The sequence below is a fragment of the Acinonyx jubatus genome, chromosome A2 (assembly GCF_027475565.1).
Source record: "Acinonyx jubatus isolate Ajub_Pintada_27869175 chromosome A2, VMU_Ajub_asm_v1.0, whole genome shotgun sequence".
NCBI classification, from domain to species: Eukaryota; Metazoa; Chordata; class Mammalia; order Carnivora; family Felidae; genus Acinonyx; species Acinonyx jubatus.
In genome coordinates this window covers 125,432,625-125,445,723 of record NC_069383.1, presented here as the reverse complement: position 1 = coordinate 125,445,723, position 13,099 = coordinate 125,432,625, and the positions used below count along the sequence as shown (strand labels likewise).

The window sequence follows — 13,099 nt, the reverse complement described above, 5'->3', positions numbered from 1 at the left end:
TGCAGCCAAGAATTCTTTATCCAGCAAGGCTGTCATTCAAAATAGAAGGAGAGATAAAAAGTTTCCCAGACAAACAAAAATTAAAGGAGTTTGTGACCACTAAACCAGCCCTACAAGAAATTTTAAGGGGGACTTCTGAGGGGAGAAAAGATAGAAAATAAATACATGTAAATGAATGAATGAATGAATGAATGAATACCAAGCAACGAAGACTAGAAAGGACCAGAGAACACCACCAGAAACTCCAACTCTACAAGCAACATAATGGCAATAAATTCATATCTTTCAGTAGTCACTCTAAATGTCAATGGACTCAATGCTCCAATTAAAAGACCTAAGGTAACAGAATGGATAAAAAAACCACATCCATCTATATGCTGTTTTCAAGAGACCCACTTTAGACCTAAAGACACCTTCAGATTGAAAATAAGGGGATGGAGAACCATCTATCATGCTAATGGTCAACAAAAGAAAGCTGGAGTAGCCATACTTATATCATACAATCTAGACTTTAAAATAAAGACTGTATCAAGAAATGCAGAAGGGCATTATATCATAATTAAGGGGTCTATCCACCAAGAAGACATAACAATTGTAAACATTTATGCACCAAATATGATAGCACTCATATATATAAATCAATTAATCACAAACATAAAGTCATTGATAGTAATACCATAACAGTAGGGGACTTCAATACCCCACTCACAGCAACAGACAGATCATCTAATTTAAAAATCAACAAGGAAACAATGGCTTTGAATGACACACTGGACCAGATGGACTTAACAGATATATTCAGAACATTTCATTTTAAAGCAGAGGAATATATATTCTTCTCCACTGCACAGGGAACGTTCTCCAGAACAGATCACATACTGGGACACAAATCAGCCCTCAACAAGTACAAAATTTTGAGATCATACCGTGCATATTTTCAGACCACAACACTATTAAACTCGAAATCAACCACAAGAAAAAAATGTGGAAAGGTAACAAATACTTGGAGACTAACGAACATCCTACTAAAGAATGAATGGGCTAACCAGGAAGTTAAAGAGGAAATTTAAAAGTTCATGGAAGCCAATGAAAATGATAACACCACAACCCAAAACCTCTGGGGTGCAGGAAAGGCGGTCATAAGAGGAAAGTATATAGCAATCCAGGCCTTCCTAAAGAAGGAAGAAAGATCTCAGATACACAACCTAACGTTACACCTTAAAGAGCTGGAAAAAGAACAGCAAATAAAACCCCAAACCAGAAGAAGACAGGAAGATTAGAGCAGAAATTAATGCTATCAAAACCAAACAACAAAAAACAAAAACCAAAATATGGTGGAACAGATCAATGAAACCAGAAGCTGGTTCTTTGTGTTTTTTTTTTAAACTTTTTTTAATGTTTATTTATTTTTGAGACAGAGAGAGACAGAGCATGAATGGGGGAGGGTCAGAGAGAGAGGGAGACACAGAATCTGAAGCAGGCTCCAGGCTCTGAGCTGTCAGCACAGAGCCTGATGCGGGGCTCGAACTCACGGACTGTGAGATCATGACCAGAGCCGAAATCGGACGCTTAACCGACTGAGCCACCCAGGCACCTCCAGAAACTGGTTCTTTGAAAGAATTAACAAAATTGATAAACTACTAGCCAGTTTGATCAAAAAGAAAAACGAAAGGATCCAAATAAATAAAATCAAGAATGAAATAGGAGAGATCACAACCAACACAGGAGAAATACAAACAATAATAGGAGAACATTATCAGCAACTATACACCAGTAAAATGGGCAATCTGGAAGAAATGGACAAATTCCTGGAAACATGTATACTACCAAAACTGAAACAGGAAGAAATAGAAAATTTGAACAGACCCATAACCAGTCAAAGAAATCGAGTTAGTAAACCAAGAAAACAAGAGTCCAGGGCCAGATGGCTTTCCAGGGGAATTCCACCAAACATTTAAAGAAGAGTTAACACCTATTCTTTTGAAGCTGTTCCAAAAAATAGAAATGGAAGAAAAACTTCCAAACTCTATGAAGCTAGCATTACCTTGATTGCAAAACCAGACAGAGACCCCACTAAAAAGGAGAACTAAAGACCAATTTCCCTGATGAACATGGATGTGAAAATCCTCAACAAGATATTAGCCAACCGGATCCAACAATACATTAAAAAAATTATTCACCACGACCAAGTGTGATTTATACCTGGGATGTAGGTCTGGTTCAATATCCACAAAACAATCAATGTGATTCATCACACCAATAAAAGAAAGGACAAGAACCATATGATCCTCTGAATAGATGCAGAGAAAACATTTGACAAAATACAGCTTCCTTTCTTGATAAAAATCCTCAAGAAAGTAGGGATAGAAAGAGGATACCTCAAGGTCATAAAGGCCATATATGAAAGACCCAACACTAATCCCACCCTCAATGGGGAAAAACTGAGAGCTTTCTCCCTAAGGTCAGGAACAAGACAGGGATGTCCACTCTCGCCACTGTTATTCAAAATAGTATTAGAAGTCTTAGCTCTGCAATCAGACAACACAAATAAGTAAAAAGGCACCCAAATCGGCCAGGAGGAAGTCAAACTTTCACTCTTTGCAGATGACATGATAGTCTATATGGAAAACCCAAAAGATTCCACCAAAAACTGCTAGAAATGATTCATGAATTCCACAAAGCTGCAGGATATAAAATCAATGCACAGCAATCGGTTGCACTCCTACACACCAACAATAAAGCGACAGAAAGAGAAATCAAGGAATCGATCCCATTTACAGTTGCACAAAAAAACCCATAAAATACCTAGGAATAAATCTAACCAAAGAGGTGAAAAATCGATACACTGAAAACTATAGAAAGCTTATGAAAGAAATTGAAGAACACACACACACACACACACACACACACACACACACACACACAAAATGGAAAAAGATTCCATGCTCCTGGATAGGACGAACAAATATTGTTAAAATGTCGATACTGCCCAAAGCAATCTACATATTCAAAGCAGTCCCTATCAAAATAACACCAGCATTCTTCACAGAGCTAGAACAAAGAATCCTAAAATTTGTACGGAACCAGAAAGACCCCAAATAGCCAAAGCAATCTTGAAGAGAAAACCAAAGCAGGAGGCATCACAACCCCGACTTCAAGCTATACTACAAAGCTGTAATTGTCAGGACAGGATGGTACTGGCACAAGAATACACACCCAGATCAATGGAACAGAATAGAGAATGCAGAAATGGACCCACAAACCTATGGCCAGCTAATGTTTCACAAAGCAGGAAAGAATATCCAATGGAATAAAGACAGCCTCTTCAGCAAGTGGTGCTGGGAAAACTGGACAGTGACATGCAGAAGAATGAACCTGGACCACTTTCTTACACCATACACAAAAATAAACTCAAAATGGATGAAAGACCTAAATGTAAGACAGGAAGCCATCAAAATCTTTGAGGAGAAAACAGGCAAAAATCTCTTTGATCTTGGCCACAGCAACTTCTTACTCAACACGTCTCTGGAGGCAAGGGAAACAAAAGCAAAAATGAACTATTGGGACCTCATCAAAATAAAAAGCTTCTGCACAGGGAAGGAAACAATCAGCAAAACTAGAAGGCAACTAACAGATGGGACATATTTGCAACATATTTGCAAACGACATATCAGATAAAGGGTTAGTATCCAAACTCTATAAAGAACTTATAAACTCAACACCCAAAAAACAAATAATCCAGTGAAGAAATGGGCAAAAGGCATGAATAGACACTTCTACAAAGAAGACATCCAGATGGCCAACTGACACATGAAAAAATGCTGAACACCACTCGTCATCAGGGAAATACAAATTAAAACCACAATGAGATACCCCTTACACCTGTCAGAATGGCTAACATTAACAACTCAGGTAACAACAGATGTTCATGTGGATGTGGAGAAAGAGGATCTCTTTTGTATTGCTGGTGGGAATACAAGCTGGTGCAGCCACTCTGGAAAACAGTATGGAGGCTCCTCAAAAAATTAGAACGAGGACTACCCTATGATCCAGCAAATGCACTACTAGGTATTTATCCAAGGGATATAGGTATGCTGTTTCAAAGAGGCACATATGCCCCAATGTTCACAGCAGCACTATCAACAATAGTCAAAGTATGGAAAGAGCCCAAGTGTCTATCAATGAATGGATAAAGAAGATGTGTGTGTATATATATATATACACACACACACACACACACACACACACACAATGGAGTATTACTCGGCAATCATAAAGAATGAAATCTTTCCATTTGCAACTACATAGATGGAACTAGAAGGGATTATGCTAAGTGAAATTAATCAGTCAGACAAAGACAAATATCATATGACTTCACTCATATGAGGACTTTAAGACACAGAACAGATGAGCATAAGGGAAGGGAAGCAAAAATAACATAAAAACAGGGAGGGGGACAAAACGGAAGAGACTCAAATATGGAGAACAAACTGAGGGTTACTGGAGGGATTGTGGGAGGGGGGATGGGCTAAATGGGTAAGGGGCACTAAGGAATCTACTGCTGAAATCATTGTTGCACTCTATGCTAACTAATTTGGGTGTAAATTTTAAAAATAAAAATTAAAAAAATTGTTGAATGAAATGAATGAAAATCACTGAAATTCTTTGGATCTCACTTTCCTTGTAATTTAAACCTGGAGTGGGTAATAGAATTCACTGCACATCGTTCTTGTAAGGAATAAATATGCATGAAGTTCCTAGATATACCAGGCCCTTAGCAGAAATTTTGTGCCAGAATACTCCCCAGCTCCTCTACAACCTGACTTCAGACTGACCACTAGTCTGTGAAACATGCGCATAGGTGTGGTTCCCAGGTTAAGCTCTAGCTCAGGCCCCACTACAGCTCCATGTAATGTACAATTAGTCCATACTCCCCTTCCCATTGAGGATCCAGACAAAATTACCTAAAAGTGCCCCTTATTCAAAGATACTTTCCCCTAGTACTTTTCATGGTATTTACCTTTAATTACCACTCAATAAATGTGTCTTGAATGACTTTTACTCACAACACTTATTCCTTCATCCTCAACATTTCAGAAGCTTTTCTTTTTGTGGATTTATGCCATGGCCAAAGATATTAATTCCTTTTTTAACATGGCTAAGGTATAATTCTAAATTTTGGGGGAAAAAAACTTAATGGCCAAATGGAACATTTAGATGTGCTCAATTCACCAAAAAACCTAACAGCTCTAAGAAAATTCTCCTAAGTCAGACCGCAGGGTGACTATAGAAAGTGACAGCATTTACCCTGATAGCTGCTGGCAGACCCACGTTAGCATCAGCATCTGGAGGGATGGCCAAAGACTTCCTTCTCACTTACCTGGAGTGTTCAGAGAGCTTTCACTTGACAATTTTAGCTGCAGGAGAATTCTGAGGAGAGGCACAACAATGACCAGAAACTGGAAAATCTCCCAGAGCAGTAAATAACCCTTTGGGGGTACAAACCTCTTTCTTTCTCATATTAGTGTCTTCATGTAGAAGAACTCAAGAGTCCAGCAGCATTGGCGCCAAGTAGCAATCAAGACTCTGGATTTGGGTCATTTTTGTGATTCTTATTCCTGCTTCTTTCCCTCCTCCTCTGACATACATGCCGAATAGGGAACTGGGATATATGCAGAATAGCACTCAAGCTGGAAATATAGAGGAAAAAAAAAAAGACAGAGACAGAGACAGAGAACGTCTGAAAATCTCTACCCACTCCCCCAACCCGAAACACCTTCACAAAATTCAAGGTCCTTTTTGTTTTAATTAACTATTTCTTCTGCTTCAGAATCACCCTCAGGAGGAATTTAAAAACCTCAAACTTCAGAATGTGCAGATTCCCCTCAAACCCCTTATGTCATTTTTCATTTGGTACCAAACATGATCATACTCTAAAATGTTCAGCAGGAATTTTTTACAGTAAAAAAAAAAAAAACCTGAAAAGGGCAGCTACGGCACACACATACCCAGCTTTTGTCTCTTTAAAAGCATTAGAAATCAAACCAAATGACAACAGGGACTACTAGTACCTTAACTACTCCCTGGGAACAGGTTGAGGGTCTTTGGAAATTGCATTAACTCTTTCAGGTGAGGCTTGGACACTGATTTTCATGCTGCTGTATTAGCTTGATCGGATCTCCGGACTTGTGGGTAGCGCTGAGATCTCAAAAGGTCACAAGGATATTTAAGATTTCTGTTTGTGTTTGTCTCAGTGACATTCGAGATGCAGCCCATTATTTTTCTTCTAAAATTATTTTTTTACGATAAGAGAAACTCTCTTTCTTCAAGGAGCTGAAAGGAAAGGTTTTTGCTTTGGGATTGGAGGTCAGTTTTAGATAATGAAGTGAGAACACAGGAAGAATATTTTGAAGTTATATGAGGTATATAGCCAGGTCCTATCTTATGACAAGGTCAAGTTGTCAAGTCAGCAGAAGTCCAGTCAAAACTACTCTTAGAGAATACTTGGGAAGATGCCACACTGGAGTGTGGCATACACACATATATGTGTGTATATATATATGTGTGTATATATACATACATATATATATGTATATATGTGTGTGTGTGTAGAGAGAGAGAGAGAGACAGACAGACAGAAATGACTGCCATGAATGAAGTAATTTACTCAGTTTCCTAGAAATTATAAGCATAGCAAACCATGCAGGACCACATAGGATGGAACCAGGGTCATTCACAAGGTAAAGTGACAAGGGGAAAATGTGGTCAAGAGGGTTTATGGTGGTTTATTTTAGAAGGAATGGGTGAGGCAGGGTAAGCAGGTTTAGTATTGGTTAGTTTGAATAATCTCAGTGGGCTCTGGGGCTTAAGGGTTGTCCCTAGTTGTCTATACCTGGTCCTGGGGGTGATTAAGCAGGTAGACAAAATGGGCCAGAGTGAGAACCCAATAAAGAAGGTGGTTGGGAGTATGGACTCTGGATTTGTTGATTTTTATATCAAAGGTGTGCTCCTTTGCTATCTCTAGACATTAGCTAACCCTGGGAGGTTCTGTGCCTCCAGGGTCAGCAAGTCCCCAAGATGTCATAGCATGAAAAATGCAAAATAAAAGAACATTTTATGTACACACACACACATGCATGTGTGCATACACATATGTACTCTTGTGCTGTTTTGATACCCATCAAACAACTTTCAAATTTTCCTTTCAGTGCATTTGTTATTTTGGTCTTCCCATAATGTAACACCCACCTCTGATGCAAGCTGTATTTGAAGGTTCATCAAAGTTCTCTGACCTTCCCTGACAAGGGGTGAGCTTTTGACCCAAGCTATAGCCAACTTTCTCAGTCAGAAAGTTGAACTTTGGATGGAGTGAGTAAAGACAAGAAAACCACTGGTACACATTCAAGAAAACTGTACCCCAACACACCAACACGTTAGCAGGCAAGTAATTTCCAGAGCTACTTTAGTTTTTGTCCTCTCTGAAACCCCGTTCTTCATTATTTCCTTAAACTGAGCTTCCCTATATGTTTTCATTAAATTCACTTTTAATATAAGCTGGTCAGAGTGGATTTCTGTTGCTTACAGGCAAAGAAACTGCAATGAAGCTGTCCACCTGTAAGTAGAGAAAGTGCTGGTGATTTGGACTCTTTAGTACTTCTTTTCAATTTATAGTGATTCAACAAAGTTTTCCTCCAACAATGATTGTGCTTTCTATATCATAGGAAGCATGAAATAATCATGCAGGGGGTTCAGTTTTCTGTGACAGTTATATTTTCTACTATGTGCTAATGAATCGGCATCCTGTTTTCCACCTCAGCCTTCTGCATCACAGTTAGCATGATGTCTGACGTTTCTCATGATAGGTGGTCACTGACAAGGGCTAGACCCTGAAACCTCAAAATGGAAGGCCAGTGCCAGTCACCTACTTTTAGACATCATTGCTCACTGAACACCAATGCCAGCTACAAGCTCTTATCATCCTCTACTGATTTTTAGAGGTCTCAATGACACTTCAGGGACTGAGGTGGAAAGGTTAACACAAAATTACTTTCTGGAGTTTGTGGTCATAGCAACGGGAAGAGAGCTGCATCAGTGGCTTCTCTGGCAGCTTCCAGGACAATCTGCTTACTGTCTCTTGACATTAGAGCAGTTTAAGCCTCATCTTGCCTGCCAGCCTATGTGGATTTTTTCTCATTGGTGACTAGGTATCTTCACTCTCTATTCACACAAGGGCCACATTGTCTGGTCAGTCAATGGCTGGATTGGGTCTTGGGGCAGAGGGGTTTTGACAGCTTGAATACACCCCAAAATAACATCAAAGCAACTAAGGGCATTGAATGATACACTCAGTTGTGTTGTCCTCTGCTCTTTTATTACTCCTTGAAAAAGGGAGTATCTTCTCACGCAAAAGGTCATTCAAGATACGGGGATCATGCCTCTTGGAAACGTAACACGTGATTGTAAATTCAAGCTTAAGGATGGTCTTTCCCAAAACACAGTATTGTTGAAAGATGAGTGCAAATATAGTGGAAATGGGTATCATCAGAAGGCCTCTGGTCACGGGAAAGGGGAGCATAATATGGTATATTGTGCCCTTAATCCCCAAAATAGTACATACCATTCCTCCCCCCAAAAAACTATTATCAAACAACATATCAAAGAAATGAGAACACGAATCCTGAAATTCCATATTTCAGGAAAGGTAAGCAAGGGCTCTCAGGCTATGGCAATATACCAGTAGCATTAGTTGATGCTGACTGTGTGGCACTGGCTTGTTGCCTGGAAAACAGAGTTTGGGGTATTTTTTATGGCAATCAAGACAGTTTCATTAAAAGATAATTAGTAAGAGACAACACTGGGAAAGCCTTTCATCTGATTCATCAAGCTCATAAACAATATAGTCCCAGCATGCCACAGTTCCATGAAATGAAAAGACATTTGTTATCCTGAATTAGGATCAGTGCCTGTTCAACATAAGCCTCTGTGGCCTGGAGAGTCCAGAATGCTTGGTTGTTCTTTGCCAATGTCCATTTGGTTTAACATTTTGTTCTCTTTCCTTCACGTAGGAAAGGCAAGGACGTCCCCTGGCTAAACTTGAGCAGCCAAAACTTTTAATCTACTAGTTACAAAGGGCTCAATATATTTCAGGGACTGCTGAGCACTTTGCATGCTTTACTTCATTTAACCTTCCACCACTCCCAATAGCATCCCATTTTCCAGGTGAGGAAACTGTGACCTTGCAATCTCCCTGCTGAAAACACCAATGGCCACCCCGTATGTTTAAAACAAAAACTTCAACTTATGGTAGCTGGCAAGGTCCTGCATAATCTGGCCCCTGCCTACCCTTTTGACATTGTTTCAGGATAGGCTTTTGCTCATGCATTCCTTTTATTCTATTTCTTGAACTGAGTATATATCCCTGCTCCGTAGCCTTTTCTCTGGCTGTTTCTTTTGCCTGCAATGCTCTTTGGCCAGATCTTCATAACTGGCAGCTTCCTATTATTCACATCTCAGGACTAATGTCGCTCATATGGAGAGTCCTTTCCTGACCACCTTTCTAAATGACTTCTCCCCATCTATTCTTTTCTTTTATCTTTTTCTCAATAGCATGTATCACCATATGAAATAATCTGTTCAATAATTTATTTTTATATCACATTTGCCCAATTTTAACATATTCTCCAAGTCAGATACCTCAGTGTTGTTTATCACCCTCTACTCACTCACTTGGGGTATTTAGTTTAGGCGTATGATAAATATTACTGATTAAATACAGGTGTGAATGAATGAGTAAACTTCAGGGTTTATAGGTGACTTACCAAAGGTCATATAACTCTTAAGTGACACAGGACTTCCTAATTCCAGAACTCAAATCCAGGTCCTCCTAATTCCAGAACTCAAATTCTTAATCACTGTCCTTCCTTGTTTCTCTGTGGAGCTTTAAACTGACAACTTTCATTCATCATTTGAATATATGCTCAGAGAAATTGGGCTCCAATGAATTAGGGGATGGAGATCATAACTAAATATGTGAAAAAATGCAAGGCTGATATTCAACTGGTACACCATAGCATTACCATATTGGTGTTAAAAGTATTAAAATGCTTTCCATAGTGATTGGCGTGTGGCCATTGCTACAATATCCCCAAGTGACCCTCTCAGTCTCTCCCTTGAGACCTCCTCAAGATTTGGAACACCCTCCTGCAGGATCTGTACTTGATATAGTACCTAAAAGATTTATACCTGACATGGCAGCAGGCTTCCAGGACCACTTTCATCCATTCTGATTAATCATACCCACTGATCATCACTGTTGGAAAAATACTGAAGACAGTCATTGTAAAAGCCAAGTTCTTAACTTGGTCTACCTTTTGTCGAGATAATAAGCCTAAACCACATTAGCTCAGCTGCAGAAGAATAAGCAAGAATGTTCTTTTCCCTTTTATCTCATCAAATTCACATTATAAATTTAATAATTTTAAATAAATTACATTGAAATTTAATAAAAAAAAAGAAAAGGGTAGGCAATAGTGAAGGGTATCGTGAACTAGTAATTGAACTGGCAAACCTAAAGTGTCCTGAATAAGATTTAGGGTCCTATAAGGGACCATGATAATCATTTTACCTGCAACTTTAGCTTTTAATTCTCTTTTTGTCCCAGGCCTCCCATTTATATTGAATGCTGAAGAGTAACAGGATGGATAAACTAATGGGAAACTATCTGCTGGATACAGTAATGGCCAACATTTACTGGATATTTACCATGTCTGGAATTGGGAATAATGTTCAATCTTTTATGTCTGTCTCATTCATTTATTCAAATTCCAAGCTACCAGATGTAATCCTCACAATACAATTCTATAAGGTAAACAGTAACATCCTTCTGTTACAGACAAGAAAACTGAGCCTTGCAGACATTTGTAACTTAAGTTGTCTTAAGTTAGCTAATTGTCTTAAGTTGTGTAATTACTAAGTGTTGGAGTCCAAATTTGAACCACGGTCTCAGTGATTGCAGAGCCTCTCTGCAGAACTCTCTTTATAAAAGACAAACTTGACGGGTTTTCCAAGTTTCTAGTTAACATCTCTGCCAAGAGAACAAAGTGAAAGTAGTTTGTCTGGAAGTTCCTGTTAACACGAAATGATTAACTCTTATATTTAAGCAAAGAATGCAGCAAGGGTTACCTGTTTTTGCTTTAACTTTTCCATATGTTTCTGTTCCACTGGCATATGATAATGTTGAGTTTCAGACAGTTCCCACTGAAAAATAATTAAGCCTCAGGACGAAACTAAATCCTAACACAGGCCTGCAAGTCCATTTCACTAAGATGCTGTTCCTGGTGCATTTTTCAGTCTAACAGATAAAAGACTGTATTAATGGCTTCTGGGGCTCTGAGATAATCCCTTTGCCTTCTCTGACTTACGACTACCATTAAGAGACTTACTGCAGCAGTGGTGTGGGCAGAGAAATCCTGCCCAATAAAGAACACAAAATGAAGTCATAGGAGGGTCTGTAGTGAGGAAAAAAAAAAAAAAGCTTGTAAAGTATTGATTAACTAATTAGTCAATGTTTATAAAGAGCCTTAACAATTAGTCTCACTATATATATATATCTTAAGGATCTTTTTATTGATAGCTGGGCAGTATAGAAAGGTTCTTTTTTTGGTAGTGGAGGAGAGTGTAAAGAGAATGGAAATAGGTACTGAATGGCAAAAGCCTAATGATAAAAGCACAGTTTTACCTCATTATCCCTCCATCTTTCTATATTTAAAACACCTAATATATTCAATCTGTCAAGTAAAACAATCAAACTACATGAGTTCACAATTATGTGGACACTAATCATTGGGGCTGAAAATAACCCAGGTCTTCAATCATCTCTCATAGACTGATTGGGTTTTATGCTTTTCACACACATTGGCAATTTATGAGAATATATGTAGGTTAGTGGGAATGAAATACGACTCCACATCTTTGCTTTCAATCCAGTCCTTTTGCCTTTCCACTTTTTTTATGTCCTAGTTTCTTGACTTGTTATCATTTTAGAGGTCTGCATGGATGCCAAATAAATCATGGCTGTTGCCTTAACCATAACTTCATATACACACATAATAATTATAAGGCAAAGCAAACTGGTAAGTCAGTAAGTGCTGTAAGAGAGGCACTCACACACACACAAAGGCAACTGTAGGAAAAAAGATGGAAATGGCATGGAAAAGCAGGAAAGTACTGATTACTGAACACCTAGTACATTCTAGACCCTGTGTTAGGCCTTTAATCTATGCAATTTTATTTAACCTTTGCCATAACTACATGAGATACACAATCCTTTATACTATTTTATAGCTACTCTGAGTCTTTGAGTGGTTAACTGGCTTGCTAAAAAGCCCATGTCTTGTGAGGGACAATGCTAATGGACACTGCTAGGTTAAGAACTCACATCTTTGGCCCTAAAGTGTATCTTTCCATTCCGTAAGAAGCCACTCAGAAACAGCTCTGTCAGTCTCATGGTTCTGAGAAGACCTCAGGAAGAAGACAAAAAGTGTGCAAGTCCTTGAAAGGCGGATTGAACTTCTATAGGCAGGGGGAGTGCTTGTTTCAAGATAAAGAATTTGTACAGAGGACAAGAGTATCGGGGCACGTGGTAAAGGCTGAAAGGCAAGGACCTGTGTCAGATCTTGAAAGACCTCAAATGATCATTTCTGAAACAGAGTGACATGTTGTAAGTGACCTCAAAGAAAATAAACCTTATGCACTAGTGGCATTGTTGAAAAGGATCTGTCAGAGGGAGAAGTCTGCTACCGAGGGATTTAACATGAGAGCCATTATGGGTGAAACTGCATCCCTTTAAAATTCCTTTGTTTAAGTCTTTAGAACGTGATCCTATTTGGAGATAGGGCCTTTACAGAGGTAATTAAGTCAAAATCTGGTATTATGTGTGCACCCTAACCCCATATAACTGATGTCCTTATGAGAAGGGAAAACAGAACACACACACGTACAAGCGAAGATTCCATGAAAGCACAGGGAGAAGAGGACCATCTTGAAGCCAAGGAGAGAGCCCTAGAACAAATCCTCCCTCATAGCCTTCAGAAAGAATCAG

The 13,099-nt window shown here is 38.9% G+C and overlaps 1 long non-coding RNA gene across 1 annotated transcript in view; it reads left to right on the top strand.

The window, feature by feature from the left end:
* The window catches only part of LOC113594665 (uncharacterized), a 39,464-nt gene extending 28,606 nt beyond the window's left edge, over positions 1-10,858 (top strand). Inside the window, exon 3 of the long non-coding RNA XR_003415088.2 lies at positions 10,661-10,858. This is a non-coding gene — a long non-coding RNA (uncharacterized LOC113594665). The remainder of the gene's footprint in view (positions 1-10,660) is intronic.
* Positions 10,859-13,099: the final 2,241 nt, after the last annotated feature.